This window comes from Bos mutus, chromosome 18 (genome assembly GCF_027580195.1).
Source record: "Bos mutus isolate GX-2022 chromosome 18, NWIPB_WYAK_1.1, whole genome shotgun sequence".
Taxonomy (NCBI): Eukaryota; Metazoa; Chordata; class Mammalia; order Artiodactyla; family Bovidae; genus Bos; species Bos mutus.
In genome coordinates, this window is record NC_091634.1 from 8,333,022 (window position 1) to 8,352,877 (window position 19,856).

General features: G+C 54.6%; 1 protein-coding gene across 1 annotated transcript in view; it reads right to left on the bottom strand.

Annotated features, from left to right (window-relative positions):
- BICRA (BRD4 interacting chromatin remodeling complex associated protein) overlaps positions 1–18,102 on the bottom strand; it is a 74,411-nt gene extending 56,309 nt beyond the window's left edge. Inside the window, 1 exon segment of the mRNA XM_070387422.1 lies at positions 17,884–18,102. The gene's annotated coding sequence lies outside the window, so the exon portion shown is untranslated.
- Positions 18,103–19,856: the final 1,754 nt, after the last annotated feature.

The following is a 19,856-nucleotide window of genomic DNA, read 5'->3' on the forward strand; positions in this document are numbered from 1 at the left end:
CCCCGAGTGCCACATGGCCAACACCTCATTGACTGGACCCTTATCAGCCTCCAGGGAAGCAGCATCTGTTTTTTTATCCTCTTTAAACAGAGGCCTGGTGCAGTTGGCCCAAGGAAGGAGACAGCTTGGGTCTCCAAGTCCAAGTGTATCTGCAATAGGCCCTAAACACGTCCAGAGCACGGTCACACCAGCCCCTGGGTCAGGCCGCCCGGTTCCTGATGTTGATCCCCTCCCAGTGGGGATAAATTAGTCAACCCCTGACCCATGTGCTGTCTGCCTCCCACTGAACCCTCCCAAACAAGCCCCAAGGGGGAGGTATTATTATTTTACTCCTCAACTGTACCCTGACATGTCCCAGGTGGAGGGGGAACCCCCACACACAGTCTCCAGACGAACAGAGTCTGCCTCTGGATCCAGCCAACACTCACGCCACCTGGGCTGGGCCAAGCCTCCTTCCACCACCTAGGAACGGCCTCTGGCCTCTCCTTTTTTGGTTCCTCTGAAAGCTTTGCCTTCCTCTGAGCTCAGAGGCCACTCCAGAGGCTGCCCCACATCTCCAGGATGAGAGTTATCTAAGCAGCGGGACCTGGCTTGATTCTCAACAGCAACTCCAGGGTCTGGCACATGCCTGGCACTGAGCAGTCACTCAGTAAATTCTGGCTGCTGTCTGCCAGGGCTGAGAACGGTGAGGCCTTTCTGGAATGCCACTTGGCACCACCTCCCTAATCCTCAGTGGACGCTTCCCTTTGCCTCGGCAAGTCCTCTTCCAGGAATCTGGCCGGTAGAAACCCTCTTGCACAAGCCACTGCAGGCGCAGATACAAAAAACGGCAGGTCGGGTCACTCCCCAGTCAAAAGCCTGCCGTGGCTCCCATCTCCCTCCGAATGGGAGCCCAAGTCCTGGTCAAAGAGGCAGAATGGAAACGCTAGAGTAGTAGAGAGACAGCGTGCATCAGCTCCTAGTGGAGATAAGATGGAATACCAAACTGCTCAAACTAAAGGAGTTGGGAAACGAGGGAAAAAGGAACATGGGACACTGGAGATAAACTGAAAACCAACAGCAAGATGGGAGATCTCAGTACAGCCACATGAGTAACGAGGGCAAACACAAACGGTCTAAGCCTGCACCGTCCACTCTCACATGACTTTCTAGCCCTGGAAACAGAGCTGGTCCAACAAGATGTTCTGAGTGGAAAATACACACTGGATTTCAAACACTTAAGTGTGGGGTGGGGTCGGGCAAAGACCACACAACACTTGCTGGCAAGGCTGTGAAGAAGCTGGGACGCTGTGCGCTGTTGGTGGGAATGTGAAAGGGCGCAGCTACCACGAGCAACAGTGGCTCCTCTGAAAGTTAAACAGAGAATTACCAGACGACCCAGCGATTCCATCCCCAGGAATATATCCGAAAACACTGAAGGCGACACTCGGGTACCGGTGAGGAGGCGCAAACAAAAGTCAGGAGACCGTGCCACCTCACGCTCTTTTTGCTTAGTCGCTCAGTTGTGTCCAACTCTTTGCAACCCCATGGGCTGTAGCCCGCCAGGCTCCTCTGTCCATGGGATTCCCCAGGCAAGATTACTGGAATGGGTTGCCATTTCCTCCTCTAGGGGATCTTCCTGACCCAGAGATGGAACCTGTTGTCTCCTGCATCTCCTGCATCGGCAGGCAGATTCTGTACCACTGAACCACCCAGGAAGCTCAAAGATACATACAGGCTCACAGTAAAACCTGGTAGCCAAAATAAAACAAAAAATCCACTGAGTAGAGGTGAGGTTAAATTATGGGATACTCTTTTAGTTTGCTAAAAGAGTTCTAGTGGGGCAGGGGAGAGGGAAGGATTGAGAGGTTGGGATTAGCAGATGCAAACTATTATATACAGAATGGATAAGCACCAAGGTCCTACTATATAGCACAGGGAACTGTACTAAATAGCCTGTATAAACCATGATGGAAAAGAATATGAAAAAGAATGTGTGTATAAATATATATGTATAAACTGAATCACTTTATTACACGCCAGAAACTAACACATTATAAATCAACTATACTTCAATTAACGGAGAAGGTAATGGCACCCCACTCCAGTACTCCTGCCTGGAAAATCCCATGGGTGGAGGAGCCTGGAAGGCTGCAGTCCGTGGGGTTGCAAAGAGTCAGACACGACTGAAGCGACTTCCCTTTTCCTTTTCACTTTCCTGCATTGGAGAAGGAAATGGCAGCCCACTCCAGTGTTCTTGCCTGGAGAATCCCAGGGACGGGGGAGCCTGGTGGGCTGCCGTCTATGGGGTCGCACAGAGTCAGACACAACTGAAGCGACTTAGCAGCAGCAGCAGCATACTTCAATTAAAAAGGGACAAAAAAAAAAAAAAAAAAAGAGGGACTTTCCTGGTGGTCCAGTGACTAAGACTCTGAGTTCCCAATGCAGGGGGCCCTCATTTGATCCCTAGTTAGGGAACTAGATCCCACATGGTGCAACTAAGACCAGGCGTAGCCAAGAACATAAATATTAAAATGAACAAATAGGAAAAAAAAAAAAGAATGGAGTCCTAGACTGCTGTCACGGAAATAATTCTAAGATGTTTGTTCAAGTTAAAAAAGCCAGGTGTAAAATAATTCATATGAAACATGCAATCAAGAGGGGAGAAGAATGTACTCATAGAATAGAGGGGCAGAGTGAATGCACCCCAAACTCCGCACAGAAGGCCCTCTGGAGGGGGCAGGATAAGGGCACGGTGAAAAGACTTTCACGGTGCTATGTATGACTTTCTTCCCCCTGTATAATAATTCATACAGATCTGCCTTCAAATTGGTAAGCCCCAAAGAGTGGCAGCATATTCAAAAGCAGAGACATTACTTTGCCAACAAAGGTCCGTCTAGTCAAGGCTATGGTTTTTCCTGTGGTCATGTATGGATGTGAGAGTTGGACTGTGAAGAAGGCTGAGCGCGGAAGAATTGATGCTTTTGAACTGTGGTGTTGGAGAAGACTCTTGAGCGTCCCTTGGATTGCAAGGAGATCCAACCAGTCCATTCTAAAGGAGATCAGCCCTGGGTGTTCTTTGGAAGGAATGACGCTAAAGCTGAAACTCCAGTACTTTGGCCACCTCATGCGAAGAGTTGACTCATTGGAAAAGACCCTGATGCTGGGAGGGATTGGGGGCAGGAGGAGAAGGGGATGACAGAGAATGAGATGGCTGGATGGCATCACTGATTCAATGGACGTGAGTCTGAGTGAACTCCGGGAGTTGGTGATGGACAGGGAGGCCTGACGTGCTGCGATTCATGGGGTCTCAAAGAGTCGGACACGACTAAGCGACTGAACTGAACTGAAAGAGTGGTGGGTCAGATGGTAAAGAATCCGCATGCAATGCAGGAGACCCAGGTTCAATCCCTGGGTCTGGAAGATCCCCTGGAGAAGAAAATGGCAACCCACTTCAGTATTCTTGCTTAGAAAAATCCCACGGGCGGAGGAGCCTGGCAGGCTATACAGTCCACAGGGTCGCAGAGAGTCGGATATGACTGGGTGACTAACATTTTCACTTTTAATTTCAAAGAGTTAAATCCTAAAGGAAATCAACCCTGACTACTCATTGGAAGGACTGATGTTGAAGCTGAAGCTCCAATACTTTCGCCACCTGATGCGAAGAGTCGACTCACTGGAAAAGAGCTTGATGCAGGGAAAGACTAAAGGCAGGAGGAGAAGGTGACGACAGAGGATGAGATGGTTGGATGGCATCACCAACTCAGTGGACATGAGTTTGAGCAAACTCCGGGAGGTGGTGAGGAACAGGGAAGCCTGGTGCGCTGCAATCCCAGGGGTCACAAAGACTGAACAACAACCCAAGAGTTAAATCTGACTTTAGCTTCCCTGGTGGCTCAGACGGTAAAGAATCTGCCTGCAGGTCAGGAGACCGGGGGAAGATCCCCTGGAGAAGGGAATGGCTACCCACTACAGAGAATCCCATGGACATTCCTGGAGAATCCCATGGACATAGGAGCCTGGTGGGCTACAGTCTGTGGGGTCACAAAGAGTTGAATACAACTGAGCGACTAATTCAAACTTTCACTTTAGCCTCAGTATCCAGGCCAGAACCCTTGAAGCAACTCAGAAATCATCCGGAAACCACTCTATCCCTTGCTACTCAACGTGTGGCCCCAGACCAAGGGTAGCCTCAGTGTCCCCTGGGAGCTGGCCGGAAATGCAGAGTCTGAGGGCTGCCACAGACCCTGCACTTGAACAGGTTCCCCAAGGGATTCGTGCTCAAGGTGGAGAAACTGTTGATCTGCAACATAGCCCAACCGGTCTGCACCAAGCAGGTACAGACTAAAGGCTGGTTAGTAATAATAGCAACCAACACCCACAACGGGCTTACTGAGTGTCAGGCCCTGGATGGTACCTTATCTCAATGAAACTCCACAGACATCCCAACAGGTAAATGGTTTCTGTCTACAACCCCTTTTCTGCAATTCCGACTTCAAAAATCTCTAAGAACCAACTCCTTTCCCCCACCCACCACTTTACTCTCATTGAGGGGTGGGGGGAAGGCAAAAGTTGACCTGCCATGACCATCCTTCCATATCCCGCTTAGTACAAACAGTCACAGATACACTGGGTGAAGTTCCTTCAGGTTTTTCCGTAAGCTGTTCTGGAGAAACCCGAACGAACTTTTTTGGCCCACCCAATATTAGCATCAGAAATACTATTTGCTGCAAAAATCTTTAGCCTTTTTGGGGAAGGAGAGCTGCCCTGCCCGGTTGGGAGCTGTTCTACCTCATCTAGCCTGCTCTCGGCTCTGAAATATTCTGAATGTTGAAACACCACTGAAGCCAGTTACTGCCATAAATTTACAGCACGCCTGCTGACATGTGACATCATCTATGAAACCTCCTCGAGGCTGGCATCAGGCCCTTCTTGCTGACAGGGAAACTAAGGCTGAGCCGGGTGGAGGAGCCCCTGCGCCCAGCCAGATCTGCCTTCCGGTGTCCTGACCCCTTCGGGCAGGCCTCGCTGACTCACACTCAGTCACCCACCCGGCTCCATCACAAACACACAAACACATCCCACAAACTCACCAACACTTCAGTTGCCTGCAGGAAGCTCAAGGTTAGGTTAATGAAGACACCAAGGAGTGGAGAGAGAGAAAGAGCAGGGAGGGAGGTCTCCTGCTGAGCCAAGACTTCCCCGCCCTTGCCGACCGAGCCAGATCCCAGGGCAATAGTAGGAAGGGGGAAGGGCAGCTTCTGGATTGTGGGCTTTGGTCCTGGCCCCTGTAACAAGCAGGCAGTGAGGCTTTATGGCTAAAAGCCTGGGCTGTGGGGCCAGACTGGGCAGTCTGGGAGGCAGAGTTGGGGGGAGGGGTGGGTGGGAATCCCCTCTACTCTTCAGCAGCTGTGTGACTCCAGGCAAGTTACTTAACCTCCCAGGGCCTCAGTCTCCTCATCTGTACAACTTGTAACTGTTGTTCAGTTGCTCTTTGCGACCCTGTGGACTGCAGCACACCAGGTTTCCCCATCCATCGCTATCTCCCGAAACTTGCTCAAACTCATGTCCATTGAGTCAGTGATGCCATCTTATCATTTCATCCAGTTGCCCCCATCTTCTCCCACCCTCAACCTTTCTGTACAATGGGGGTTGCCCATTGCACCTACCTCCTAAGTCTCCACGTGTGTAACGGAGTCAGGTCTTGTGAAGACCCTAGACCAGTGCTCAGCATCGAGTGAGCTGTTAGTATTAGTGTTGCTATGGTAACTGGATCCACCCTCCCCCACTCCGAAATCCTCCACCAAAGGTTGGGATGTAGAGTCAAGCATGCATTTCTCTGGGGGGAAAGATCAGTGGCCTCCGAACAGGTTCGCCAAAGAATCCTCAAACTAAGGACCACCACCTGCTCTTAATCGGCAGAAACAGCTTCACTTCAGGGCTTCCCAGGTGGCGCTATTGAAAAGAACCGCCTGCCAATGCAGGAGACATAATAGACACAGCTTCGATCCCTGGGTTGGGAAGATCCCCTGGAGGAGGGCATGGCAACCCACTCCAATCTTCTTGCCTGGAGAATCCCACAGACAGAGAAGCCTGTTGAGCTACAGTCCGTGGGATTGCAGTAAGACACAACTGAAGTGACTTAGCTTCAGCACGTGCTCTTAAGACCTCTAAAGATAAGAGGCGGCTGCCTTCTCCCAGCTGCGGCAGGACTGCCAAAGCTCCCTCCCTCCTAGCGGCTGGCAATACCACCAGCTTCCCCGCAACCTTCTCCTCCCGTGTCCAAGCAGGTCCGCACTGGCCTCCTGAACTCCTTCCCAACTACACAAACACCTTTCTTATGCCTTCACTCCCCTCTCCTCCTCATCTCCTGACCTATGAGGAAACCTCACTCTTGAGCCCAACCAGCACCACCCCGTCCTGCCTCTTCTAGAATCTTCCTTCTCTCTTTTTCTCTAAGCCTGTGCCAATCCTAGGAATCTCTGTCTCTAAGCCTGTCCCCTCTTTCATGCAGTGAATACTGAGTCTGGACTTATTCCCAGTCAGGTCCGAGGGACGAATCCTGACAAGGAAATAAACAAAGTGATGTAGATGAAGTTGGACAGGGTCATCAAGGAAGGCTTCCTGGAGGAGAGAGTATTTAAACTGAGGCCTGGAGGATAGGAGCCCAGAGACAGGAAGGAGTGGGTGAAGAGGAGGGCAAGGAGAGGCAAGAGCAAAGGTGGGAGGGGGCAGGAACCAGCTGGGTGCCTGAAGAAAGCCAGGTGAAAAGGCAGGAGATGAGGTCAAGGAGATAAGCCCAGGCCAGACTACTGGGCTTCGTAAGAGGACGGGAGGGCTAGATTTTCACCTGAGAACACTAGGGAGCCATAGAGGATAGCAGATATAGATACAGATTTTCAATCTCAGGCTGCCAAGAGCTCCATCTGCCTGCCTTCCTTCCATCCATTTGTCTATTTATCCACCCATCCATTCAGCCACCTTCCATTCATCCATCCCTCTATCCCTGAAGCCACCCTTCTTTCTTGACTCCTCACCATATTCCAGTCTGCCTCAGGCCCCTCCCCGCCTATCAAACCCAGGCTCCTCCCTCTCTCTCAGTTTTGGCCAAAGAAGCTCCCACCTCTCCTGTCCTCTCCAGGAGGAACTGTCCCCATCCCTGGGGCTCGAGTGATCACTCTGGGTCACCGTCTCTCACTCACGACTCCTCCAGTTCCTTCATTCCTCCCGTCTGCACCTTTCCACCAGCCAAGAGGGCGCTGGAGTTTTCTTCTCTGGAGTTTGTGCTCCCCAAACCACAGACACCGCTACAGCGTCCCACGAAAGGGTACCTGCATCCACTCAGTCGCTCAAGCCAATGACCTTGGATCATCCTGGAAACCCTCTTTCTCTTATCTCCCATCAACAAAATCTGGGCATCCCAGATCTCAGTCCCAGTGTCCTAGGCCCTCTTTCCCTGTTAGTTTTATGCAAAGCATCCCAGGGTCCTCTGCTAGAAATGGGCTGCAGCCCAAAGCCCCCTCCCAACCCTCCATCCCTGAAGCCCCTCTCCTCCAGGAAGCCTGACCTGATGCATCAACATAGCCCAGCAGCCATGCCTCCTCCAGGCCAGCCCAGGAGACACTCCCGAGATACAGATCTCACCTAGCTGGGAGGATGGGTGTGTTTGGGGCTTACTCCCCTCCCAGTCCCTGAGGGTAGAGCTCTGAGACCAGGGACAGGAGAGGCCTGCTGTGCAGGTCTGAATTAACCAGCAGGAAGCACCTGGATTCGAATCCTTGCTCCACCAGCAGCTAGCAGTGTTGACCTTGGAAGAGACATTTCACCTCTGATACCTACAACCGAAGGAGTCCCACAGCAGGAAGAAGGAGGAGGCGAGATGGACTAGTGGCAACACGGGGCGCGGCCTGAAAGTGGGGTGCTGGGCGAAAAAGACACAGAAGAAGAAATACAGCAGGAGCCTCTGGAGAAAGCAAAAATCCACCACACAGAGCGAACAGTCTGCCAGGGCACTGAACGATCTGCCAGGGCAGAGGGCCAGGGAAGGGGATGGGAATAAAAGGGGATTTTATACAGACTTATAAATCTATACCTGCAGATATCTGTATATAACATATACATTTATTATATGCTCATCATAGTGCTAAATTTACATTTACTATTAAGCTATTATACAAACTACAATGATATAGAACATGTGGAAATGTACATATATATATATTTTTTTTTTTACTGTCTGTTTGCATAAAGAAGGCTTATGTTAGGAACTCCCTTAGATAAATCTTCCTCTTCTTCTACAGGGCCTTCCCAGGTGGCTCAGTGGTAAAGAACTCACCTGCTAATGCAGGAGACTCAGGTTTGATCCCTAGGTTGGGAAGATCCCCTGGAGAAGAAAATGGCAACCCACTCCATTATTCTTGCTGGGGAAATCCCACGGACAGAGGAGCCTGGTGGGCTACAGTCCATGGGGTTGCAAAGAGTCGGACTTCATAAACAACTTCATAAACTTCAACTTCATAAACTTCATAAACATACTTCATAAACAACAACTCCTGCTACAGAGTTTGGCCCAGAAATGGGCTCGGTGTCCCTGTGACAAATGGAGACGCAGTGCCCTGCTCCTTAATGATCTCAAAAAAAAAAAAAAAGCAGGACTGTGGAAGGGGGACAGAGGGAGAAGAGCTGGGCAGACGTTAGGGAATTCTGCTTGTCTGGCTAGACAGAAATCTGACAAAGAGAAACAACACTTCATGAAGCAGTTTTGAGATGTAGGGGGCAAACTGTAGGCATTCAGAAAAGCGAAAGTGTGAGTCACTCAGACATGTCTGACTCTTTGCGATCCCATGGACTACAGCCCACCAGGCTCCTCTGTCCGTGGAATTCTCCAGGCAAGAATACTGGAATGAGTAGACATTCCCTTCTCCAGGGGATCCTGCTGACCCAGAGATGGAACCGGGGTCTCCTGCAATGCAGGCAGGAGACCATCTGAGCCACCAGGGCAGCCCGAAGGGTTGCACAAACCTGAAGGCCAGAATGGAGGAGAGATTTTCCCAAAACTGTTACCAACTTCGAGACCTGAGTCTGTATCCGTCTATAAAAGGAGATGCAGCTTACAAGCGACAGCTAAGAAGATTTGACAGACACAGAATGGCTGGTTTGCAGTCTGTGACTAAACTCAGGGGGACAGCACTTGAGAACTCCCCCACCACCCCCCATCTCAGTCTTTCCATTGAGCAGGGGCCAGGCTCCTGTCCTGACCTGCCCCACGGGCCCTGATTCACTCCCTCTCTGTAGATAGGGAGCGCCTACTGGGCACCGGGAAGGCAGCCAGGGTACGATGTAACAGCACCTATGGAGCAAGGGTCATGAGCAGCTGGGAGACCAGTAGCTTCCTGTCCGGAGCCCTGCAGCTTTGAGGGCTGGGCATCCTGAGCCAAGGAAGGGGCACTCAGGGGTAGGGCGTGATAACAGTGCTAAGGGGATGGGTCCAGGGCAGTGATGCAGGTGGCTGAGTTGGCCAGGCCCCACCCACCATGACTCTCAGGAGATCCGTTCCAAGTGGGAGCCCGGGATTGGCACTGTTAACAAACACCACTGGTGCTTTGGAAGCAAATGGGTCACACTTTTTAAGAACTAGAATGGTGACTCCAAATACAGGCTCTCTGCTCGGCTTTCTTCACCCCTGTGACATGTCCATCCTTCAGTCAGTCAACAAACATCTCCGAAATGCCTACTGCACGCCAGCAGCTGGGAACATGGGCACGCTGTTTCTTTCCTTCTATAGTTTAGAGTTGAGTGAGAAAGCCAGGCCTGAAGGGACGCTCACAGGACATCTACATCCCAACAGAGCTACGATGGGTGGTGCAGTGAGCAGAGACAGCACCCCCAGGCTGGGGGCTGAGGCTGGGGAAGGCACCCAGGCGAGGGGCTCTTGAATGATGAGATTCCATGGGGGTGGGGAGCGGGAAGATCTCTCTCTCTGGAGAAAAAGGAGGTAAAACCTTCCCAAGGACTCCTGCTGGGTGAAAACCAGGCAGGCCGTCCTGAGACCACGACTACACGGCCTAATCTCAAGACAGTGATGCTGAGATGCTCAACCCAAAGGACCAGGCGGGTCTGCGAGAGCCTGTGGGATTCGAGAAGAGGCAAGGCAGGTAGATCTGCAAGGCCTGACATGAGGGAGCAGCAGGCCAGTGGCTCTGATTCTCTGGGAGGGGGCGTTGACTAGGAAGGGGCACAAGGGAACTTTCTGGCTGCGATGCAAACACTCTGGGTCTTGACAGGGTGTGGATTACACAGGTGGCTACCGTTTGGCAAGACTTGGGGAGAAGCATTGGTCATCTCTGTGCGTTTTGTTGTGTATGTCAATTACATCCGGTGAAAGGGTGAGAGGGAAATATACACCTTTCTGTGAAAGAATACACACATCCACAGAACCAGGGGGTCACTGCGCAGGTTCCGGGGAAAGGAATGAAGCCAGTGTGGCAAGAGCTTGCCAGGACGAGGGGAGCCCGGCCGACTGGGTAAAGAGCTGAGAATTCTTCCAGGGATCCACCCACCTTGCCTGGGGGGCTGAGTGTCTGAGGATGGGAGAGGCGCCTCCTTGAAGGACAGGAGGGAGGTTACACAGTCCAGCCAACTGTCACAAGCGTCCCATGAGGTCGGTACTGTGGGCGTCAGCCTGCCCAGCACCACACGGTGAACGAGAGGCAGGACAGCATGCCTCCTCTGGAAAAAGGGGACCCAGGGACCCTCGATCTGCAGGTGTCCTGGGGGAACAGGTTGCGGAGGCCACTGGGGCTCCCTCCAGGGCCCCAGGGGTCATTAACAAGGGTCCCACAGCCATAGCCAGACATTACTCCTTCACTCCGCTCCCAAGGCTGCCAGGCTGGGACCTACGGGACACAGAGGGTGGGGTGGGGGTCACTAGAAGTCAGCAACCCTTTCGCCCCTGCAAGGACAAGGAACACTTCGAAGGAGAATTAGATGGAGTGAGCAAGAGGAGGGGAGAAAGGCAACTGGGCCTGGCTGGGAGATTCCAGAGACACGGACCCTTTCTCTGACCTCTGAACCCTGGAAGGAGGCTTTGGTTACAGTCCCCTTGGGGCACACCTGGAAGTAATCACGACAGTGACTATGATGACCTGCCAAGCGCTTACTGAGAGCCAGGCACTTGCAAAACACTTTTCCACACGGGACCTTATTTAACAAATGCAAAAGCTCTCAAAAGAAGCATCAGTTATTATTCCTGTACTTCTGGTTCTCTAATCTGGAATGAGAGGAGGACAGTAACTTGCCTCCAAGTCACAAAGTCAGGAGGGGCAGAAAGAGGATTCAAAGCCCTCACTGCCATCTATCCCTCCCGCTGTTAACAGCCCACCTTCTCTGTGATTTCTGCACAGAATATCAGAACCCCCAACCCACACAATACACATCCAGGCATAAATCCCCGGGCCTGTGTGATTTGAAACAGCTACCAGCGTGCAAAGCCTGGGGTGGCCAAGACAGGATGGGACAACCTGACTATAGCTTACTGCCTGCAGCCTTGATTGCCCCCACCTGTGAAATGGGCTCCATGTCTCTTCCCTCACAGGATAGGACAGATCCCAGACGTGATGAAGTCGATTCTGGATGCCAAAAATAACACCATTAACAACGTTAATGTTACAGTTGAACTGATACAGTGTTTGGAATTTGCTTAAACATACTTTAGCAGAAAAGGAAAAGGAAAGGGCAGAAATGAGGAGGGAGGATCAGGAGAAAATTGGCGAAGCTGGAGACGGATACACAGGGGTTGATTATTCTATTCTCTCAACTCTTGGTGGGTGCTTTAAAATTTCCATGATAAAAAGTTAAAATAACAACAAGCAAAGCGAACCTTCCCTGTGCACTCCTGCAAGCCAGGGTGTCTTAAAAGCTCTCCTACATCTTCACTCATTTAAGCCTCACAGTGACCCCACGAGTTTTGTCAGAGATGAGGAAACTGAGGCCCAAAGGGGCATTTGATTCCCTTGGATTCTTCTTTTCAATTAAAATGGCCAATGCTGACTGCCCAGGGTTTTAGGGGAAGGAGGCAAGGACTTGGTATCTAATTCCACAGGAAACTTTGGTGCTTCTCTCCATCACCACCACCATCGCCACCACCATCACCACCACGATCACCACTATTACCATCATCATCACCATCACAACCACGATACGCCAGGCACAGTGTGAAGCACTCAAGAACCGTGAGCACAAAGCTGGGTCTCTCGTCACAGCCACTCTTCCAGGTGAGGAGACTGAGGCCCCGAGCGGGGCGGCCCCGTCCGTCCCCAGGGCCACGCAGCCTTGCCTCATGCCAAAGCAGCCTGCCCTGTGCCCTCCGCAGCCAAGCAGTATAGAATGCTAACAACCTTCCCTATGTGCCTTTTGGGAAGACAATGGAAAGCTTTCAGAGCAGGGAAGTCAGCATGGGGCCCATGGGAGAAAAGTAATCATAGCGAAAACATCAACATCAGATGCTGATTCCCAAACATCAACTGCCTGCCCGGCCCGCCCGCCCGCCCACTGCCTCCTCCTGCCCTTATAAGCCCACCTGCCGGGGAGATGTTACAAGCCCATTTCACAGACAAGGAAACCAAGACCCGAGGAAGTATCACTTGCCCAAGGTCACACTGTAGGTAAGTGCAAAAGTCACCTCCCCTGCCTGTCAGTAAGGGGGTTCACAGCCCAGGATTAAGGGATTCCTGCCCCCAGGTGATAGGACTGCCACCGAATGACAGATGACACTGCCATGGACAGCCTAGACTAGGGTACCTATGAGTTTGGTAGATACTATTTAATCCTCGTAACAAAGTTTCCAAAGATAGGTACTGAGACTGGCCCATTTAACAGAAGGGAAAACTGAGGCCCAGAGTCAGCAAGCCCCCAGCCTGCAGCCATTCAACCAGTAAGTGGCAGAACCTGGATTTGAACCAACAGCATCCAAGTCCTTGATCTCCACACCATGCATGCCCACCTGGGGTGGGTGCAGGTTACAGGCAGGAAGGAGGGGGCAAGGAGGTCATAAGAAGCAAAGACAATGGGGCGGACTGGCGGGATGACTTGAACAGGAGAGGGAATGACTTCCTTCAAGATTCAGCTGCACAGGTGCCTCCTCCGTGGGACTCAATGACAAAGAACAGGCTCTTGATCCATCAATCCTGCCTCCAGTATATCCTCCCAGCATACCCGTTTCCTGATACGCCAAGCAGACGTCTGTCCTCCTGCTCAGCAGGTAGAAACATCAGGAAACACCTCCATATCCATGCTGAGTCATGGAGGACGTGCCCACACCAAGGAATACAACGCAGTCAAGAAAAACCCAGAGGAAACCCTCTGGGTACTGTGTACGTCTCCCAGGGAGATGAAGCAAAACAAGCAACATGCAGGACAATGGGCAGAGGGTTCCAGCGTGTGTAAAATACATATTTTTAAAGATATACACATGTACACAAATGTATGTGCACAGAACATCAGGATTGAGGAGTCGCCTCTGGAGAGATGAGCTGGAGACCAGGGATGTCCCAGAGGAGGAAAGGGGAGCTATGTTTGGCATCTTGAATTTGTCCTGGGTATCACTCAGGAGAAAAAAAGAGAGGGAGAAAGAAGGTGTTTCCTCCCCGGAGCCTTTGCAAACCACCCAGACAGAATGGATCAAGTCCTCCAGCAGCCTTGAAGACAACTCTTCTCTCTGCCCTCCTCCTGAACGGGGTCCCCATATCATAACTGGGCCCTGGGGCCCAGGCACACAGAAGACCCTCAGGAAGTTTGATTAGGAACAATTAGAGACACAAAGGCCTTCTCTCCAGCTTCTCCTGCCAACAGATCCCCAGCATCAGTGAATATCCTTAAACTCAGGACACAATACTCATTGTTGCCAAGCCAGAGATGTCTTAGAAAACCCTCTCTCTTTCCTGCTGGGGGATCCTGCATGCCGCTGAGACACAAAGGTTTCAGTGGATGGGGACAGAGCTCTAATGGTGGTACCCCAGGCAGGGGAGAGGTCTAGGGAAGGAAGGAGGAGGGAATCCTCGGGGACCAGTTAACCAAACATTTCCCACGTGTCTCAAGAGTGATACAGTGGAGAGCCAGCTCAGGCCCTCCGCCTTCAGAGTGCAAGGCCGGGGACAAACATGGGGATGAACCAGTGAAGGGGGGCGGGGGTGGCGCTGCCCAAGTGATTGTGATTGGCGGGGAAGAGTGTTTCATACCATGGATGTAAAACAGGCAACTTGCTGTTTCCAGTAAAAGTCAGGGAGCCTGGTGAGGCAGAGACCCCAAAGAGATCAAGGCAAGATAACCATGTCCCCCACCCCTCTCCCCTGCAGGACGGGAGAGGCAGAAAGGCAACCCTTCGCTGCTTTCCAAGCCCAGGCCGTCTAGAAAGGAATGCCATGTTTTCCTGTTTCCAATTAACTTCCCCCCACCAGCAGCCCTCTGCATTCTTGAGACCAGGAGTCAAGACAGCCACGGGGGAGAGGTGGGGAGGGCGACTCTGGTGGTGGCTGGGCCTGGGGTGAAAAGGTGACCCCCCCTGCCAGGACCCTCACACACACCCCAGGACCTCTCCAGCCAGGCTCTCAGGGCTTGGCGCTGACCCCTGGGCCCTTTCAGAGGGGAGAGCGGGGAGACCCCCCACCACATCCCCAGGGAAAGTTGGGAAAGGCCCCGGAGGCCTCTGGGAAGGAAGTTGGCAAATAAGGGGGCGGGGCATAGGCCTGTCACTCTTGGGCCTTACTCATGCTTCCCCCACTTCCCTCCCAACCCCCCCAAAATCAGGAAGCACTCACTCCAGAGAGGCCCACAGCCCCGCCCCTCCTGCCCCCACCCCACAGGAATTATTATGACTTATTATGCTTGTCACCTCAAGAAAGTATCTGCAAGGGGTCCCTGAAAGTGTTCGCTCTTCTCCAACGGCACCCCCAGCCCCTCCATCCCTGCAGTCTGGGTTGGAATCCCCTCTCAGCCACTGACTGCAGTTTCCTCATCTGTAAAATGGCGAGATCACTCCTACAGCCTCGCTCCCGGAGTAGGCTGGGCCCTCCACAGCTCTTCTCCTTCATGCCACACACCCACCCGCCCAAGGGTTTATTTGGCACCAGTAAGTGCTGAAGGGGAAGGGTCCAAGAAAGCTGGAGGAAGCGGGCCACCAAAGTGAAACTATTTACACTGTGGTGCTGCTCATCCACCACAGGGAATTCCTCCAGGGTGGGCGCCTTTTGCCGGTCACCCTCAAATACCCAGCCCCCCAACATTCCTCCCCACCCCTACAGGCCAGCCATATTCCGGCAGAGTGAGGGGAAAACAAAAATAACACGCGTGGATAAAACTGTCAGCCACTGCGAGGTCAGTTAAAGAGGCTCTAATGGTCCCCCCCATCTGCCCATGAGGAAACAGGACAAGTGAGTTGAATCCAGTGCCTGAGGTCACAGGGTGAGACAAGGAGCCTGCCACCTGGGCCATGGGGAGAACGGGAAGGGACTTCTCTGTGTCACGGCACCACGCAGGGTCACCGGGCAGAGAGACAACGAAGGTCCCGAGTAGTTCAGCATCCCTACCAGCAAGGCTGAGGAGCAGCCAGCTGGGCCAAGAGCCAGCTCAGGTGCAGGAAGAGGATGACAGAGGGGCCCAACCGCCAAGTGCCCACCCACCCCAAGCCCCACACAGCAAGGCCTGGGGCCCCCCTTCTCCTGACCCCCACATCTTCAACCCTCAGCTCCTGCAGGTAAACGCTCTGCTTGGGCCACAGGTGAAAGCACCTTGCCCTCAGCCCAGCTGACCCCTTACCCATACTCGGTGGGGGAAAAAAATTTTGGCAACTCCTTCCTGGTCTCATCTACATTTGAGACCCAGCTGAAGTCAAAGGGACGAAAATGCCAAAGGCAGGTACAGGCAGACCTAACAGTTTTGAGCTGAGCTGGGAAAACTTGAGATGGTTACAGATTGGGGCCGTGTGACCCTGGGCGAGTCACTCAACTGCTGTGAGCCTCCATTAGCCTGTCTGCAAAATGGGAATTATATAAGTGACACCCCCCCCCCAACTTCCTCCTTGGGTTGTGGCCAGTGTGTAACTCACCTAACAGCAGCTAATCCCTAGTGCTCTCTGGGTAGGGAGATGTTATTTCCGGCTTCTAGGAGTTGGGGAGCTCCGAGGGAGGGGCGGGGGGTGTAGGTAAGCACACCCCTTAAGGCCCGTTGGACACTGGCAGGGGGGTGGGGGGTGGCCCCTGATCTGCCCACCTCCCCGGTTCTCCCATCACCCCAGCAGGTCAGAGATGACGGGGCCCCCCCGCCCAACCCCCATCCCAAGTTGGGGGAGAGGTTGAAAGTACAGAGCGCTTATCAGAAATCTCAGGCCGTGAAGTCTGGGGTGTTCCGAAAAACTGTTTCCTTGAGGAGCAGCCGGCGAAAGGAGGTGTGAGGGGAAAGCAGACACATCCCCCCGCGATGTTTACACTACCGGCGGGGTGTGACAAAAGGGGCCGCCTGGCCGGCAGAAGTCCGGGCACACCGGAGCGCTGGGACCTGTCACCCCGGCCTCCCGGGGAGCGCTGACACAGCGGCCTCTGACCCCACCTCCCGGGAAGTTCAGCTGCTCAGAACCACAAAGCAAAACAAAGGGGTGCGGAGAGGAAGGAGCCGCCTAGGCTCCAATCACCGCTGCCTCCCCAGCCCGCCCGCGGCTCCTCGCCCCGCTCGCCGCTGGCCGCGGACCAAGGCCTGGGCAGCTCCCCGGTCCCTTGTCTCCCCGCGGGCCGCCCGTGACAGGAGCCGGAGAAGCCGCCGAGGGGCAACCAGGGATGAGAAAACCAGATGGCTCCAGCCCTCCTCCCGCCTCCTCCATCCCTCCCTCCGGGTGCCCGCGGCCTGGCCGCCCTCCGCAGGGGCCCGGGGAGGCCTCGGGCCCGGCTCGGCCGGGCTCACCCCAGGGAAAAGGTTGCCTTTGTCTAAAGGTCACCACCCGAGCGCGGTGCCCAGGCTGGGCCTGGTGCCTCCCATTCCCCGGCCGAGGGGGTGGAGATGGGGGGCCGCCCCAAATCTCGGGAGGTGACAGGGGTAAGGCTCACTTCCCTCCTCTCCCCCCACCCGCCTCCCCGTAACGGCCCCCTCCGGGACCCGCCAGCTAGCGGGGGAGGGGGTCAACTCCTTTCACTGCTGGGGGGTGGGGGACCAAGTCAACTCCTTTCATTGTTTAGGGGCGGTGGGAAGGGGGAGACCCAGTGGCCTCCTTCCGCATCCATCCCCCCCACTCAGCTTGCCAGAGGCCCCGTTTCTCCCCGGACCCCCGGGAGTGATTTGAGGAGGGGGCGCAGGGCACGGGGCGAAGAGGAGGGAGATGAAGGCTCGCCGGCTCCGGCCGGGAAACCACCATCCGCTCCCCCACGGCCCTCTTCTTCTCCGAAAGGCGGGGAGCGGAGCGAGGGGAGGGGGCCCCCGGGCCGGGGGAGGGGGTCTCCCCGCCCCTCCCCCCGTGGAACGTTAGGTCTCGTTTTTCCGCCGCTCCATTGTATCCCCGGCAGCCGGCGGGAGGGCCGGGGAGGCACCGGGCGCGGGCAAGGGAGCCCGCGGTGGGTGGGTGGGGGGGTCCCCGCAGGATAAGGGCGGCGGCGATGGTGGGAGAGACGCGGGGGGTTGGGGGGAGCTGCCGGGGGTGGTGGGCGCGGAGCAGAAAAAGAGGCAGCGGGCGCTGCGCCCCGGTTGGGGGGCTGAGTGTTGAGTGTCGGGGGGGTGGGCTCGGCCCCGGCTCCGGCTCCCCCCACACACACCCTCGCCGCCAACCCCCACTCCCCCCCTCGCTTTTGCGCCCTGTCACAGCCCCGACTCGCAGGTAGAGAGAGTTAAGAGATTTAAAGAGAAATTGCTACATTGTGAGAAACTCACCCTGATGTTTGAGCAGCCGTCGGCGCGGGGTCTCCGAGACGGCCCCGCACGGGCTGCAAAGGGAGGACCCAGAAGGGGCCGACCGGCCGGGCCGGTCAGCGCACTGCCTGATCGCATGGCGGCCGCCCGGCGGCCTCCGCCAGGCCCCTGCCGCCGCCCCGCGCCGCGGCCCGGGCGCCCCGGACTCGCGCCCGCTCCGGGCGGGACCCCTCGGGTTTGCAAAAAAAAAAAAAAAAAAATTTTTTTTTAATTAAATGCAAAAGAAAAAAAAAAACCTTGCAGGTTTTGTGTTCCGCCCCCCCCCTTTCCTCCTCCTCCCTCCGCCCTCACCGGGGGACGGGCTTGGGGGAGGCCCCGCCCCGCGACTTGGCGAACCAGCTCGGGCTTTGGGCGCGGAGCGGCGGGCCTGCGAGCGAATGGGAGACTGCGGACGCCCCGGGAGGGTGACCTCCGCGCCGGCGCCGCCCCCTCCCCAGCCGGAGTCCCGGGGGTTCGGGGGCGCGCTTTCCCAGGCTCCGGTGGAGTCGACCGACAGCATCGAGCGATGCTCGGGATTAGAGGGAAAGGTTAAAGGGATTGGCGCTCCCGGACCTCGGGCTCGGCTGGGCCGGCTGGGGAGGGGGCGCCCCGACTCGGGGAACGGTCGCCGGGCGGGAGGACGCGAGCAGGGGCAACGCCGATGGTTCGAAAAGGTAGCGGGAGACGAGGATGGAGGATATGGGAGGCCCCGTAGGTGGAATCGCGAAGGAGCCGGGAGTCGGAGTTAAAAGGGTGGAAGGCGCGGGGGCAGAGGATGTGCTGGGGCTCCTCGCCGGGACCCCGAACGCGGCTTGCTCACTCACCTCAGTCGGCCAAAATTTTGACCTGCTACGGCCCCGGGGAGGGCACCGGGGACGGCACCGGGGACGCGGGTCCGACCTGTCTTACCGCCTCCTCGAGGCCTCGCGGGCCGCGCAGATGGGATTCCCAGAAGCCCCGGGACGCCTCGGTGGTGTTGGGTCTGTTTCCGCCTCGCCGGGCCGTGTACGCCTTGCGGGCGTGACACTTCGATTCGCGCATTCCTTCAGGGAACACTTGCAGAGCGCCTGCAGTGTGCCCTGCGCCGTGCTCGGGACCCATTGAGCACCGAGACAGCTCGGAGCTACCCTCCCGGGGCGCACAGGCCAACGGCACCTACACTCTGGTCTGTTACCTTCCGCTTCCCCGGTGCCCTGGAAAAGCCACGTGCATACTGAAGCGACTCAATAATGTGTGTTGAATAAACGAGTGATTGTTTTAAGCTTTGTGTTTTAAGCTTTAGAATTGATCCTGGGATCTTGGTGGTACTATGCATATTATTGAAGAGACCACGGAGGTCCAGGGCCCTGACGCCAACCAGTGAGCCCTTGATTCACATCCTCCCACTTCCTTTGCTGTGTGACCTTGGGCAAACTACTTCACCTCTCCGTGCCTCCATTTCTAAGGGGAAATCAATAACAGGCCTCATTTCATAGGGTCATTAGGAGAGAATGTTCTCATGGAGAGCAGCCCGTGACAGGAAGTGCAGATAAGTGCTGTTATTATTATAGCAAAAAGGAAATTTTATCCGTTCCAGATGTGAGCACATGTGTTGCCCCAAATATGACAGTAGTCAATCTATAAGTTTTATACAGTGGTCATCCACAGTCCGTGGAGGTATGTGACCCTTCCAGGAACAGCAGTATACACGGACATTATTTTTGTGGAGTTTGCCTTTCATCTGCTAAGATTGAGCCTAGGGAGCTACGCCTTGAGTATTCATGTATGTGCTGTTTTTCCACTCTTCACCAGAAAAGAGACCTCCAGGGACCCCCACCTGGAGGTCTTTAGTGATTCCCACCTTGCTGTTCAGTCTAGAAGCTGTGTCTGACTCTTTGTGACCCCATGAAGTGCAGCACACCAGGCCTCCCCCCTTGCAGTGTAGAAAACTAAATTGGCTCAGAGAGGGAAAGTGT